Genomic DNA, 983 nt, shown 5'->3' with positions numbered 1-983 from the left:
GTCTGTAAGAACGGGCAATAGCAAAGCTATGCCGTTCATACAGCAGGGCTGTAGAACCCTATTGTTTTTCTACTGATTATTCATTATTAGGGGTCCAAGCCCGAGTCTGTAAGAACGGGCAATAGCAAAGCTATGCCGTTCATACTGCAGGGCTGTAAAAAAGATGCGGGGCTTGCATGATTCATAATGCCGGATTTCGTTGCAACAAAGTCACATATATATCTAGCAGAAACGTGAAAAGTCGCGTTACTTCACACAATAGCAGGTTTCACCAGCGTAGAAGTGCGTGATGAAGTGACGCTATGAAGTGACGTATGAGAGGACGTTATGAAGTGGCCGGTATGAAGTAGCGTTAGATTATGAAAGTAGCGTTAGAAGTGACGTTATGAAGTAGCGTTATGAAGGAGCGTTATGAAGTACGTATGAGTAGCGTTATGAAGTGAGGTTATGAGACGTATAGAAGTAGCGTGATGACGTAGCGTATGAAGTAGCGTTATGAAAGTAGCGTTAGAAAGAGCGTTATGAAGTAGCGTGATGAAGTAGCGGAGTCTAGTAGCAGTTAGAAAGTAGCGGTATTATGAAGTCGCGTTATGAAGTAGCGTATGAAGTAGCGTTATGAAGTGACGTCTAGAGTAGCGTTATGAAGGAGAGCACGTTCTGAAAGTAGCGTTATGAGGTCGCGTATGAAACAGTGAACGTATGAAGTAGGACGTTATGAATAGTCAGTCGTTGTTAGGAAGTAGCGTATGACGTAGCGTTCTAGCAGTAGCGTTATGAAGTAGCGTTATGAAGTACCCAGCGTTAGGTAGTAGCAGTTATGAAGTAGCGTAAATGAAGTAGCGTGATGAGGAAGTAGCGATTATGAAGTGACGTTATGCAGTGACGTTATGGAAGTAGCGTTATGAAGTGATGTTATGATAGAGTGAGCGTATGACGTATCGTATGACAAGTAGGTGATGAAGTGACGTCTTTGAAGTAGCGTT

The sequence above is a fragment of the Sander lucioperca genome, chromosome 12 (genome assembly GCF_008315115.2).
Source record: "Sander lucioperca isolate FBNREF2018 chromosome 12, SLUC_FBN_1.2, whole genome shotgun sequence".
Lineage (NCBI taxonomy): Eukaryota > Metazoa > Chordata > Actinopteri > Perciformes > Percidae > Sander > Sander lucioperca.
Note: the sequence above shows the minus strand (reverse complement) of the source record.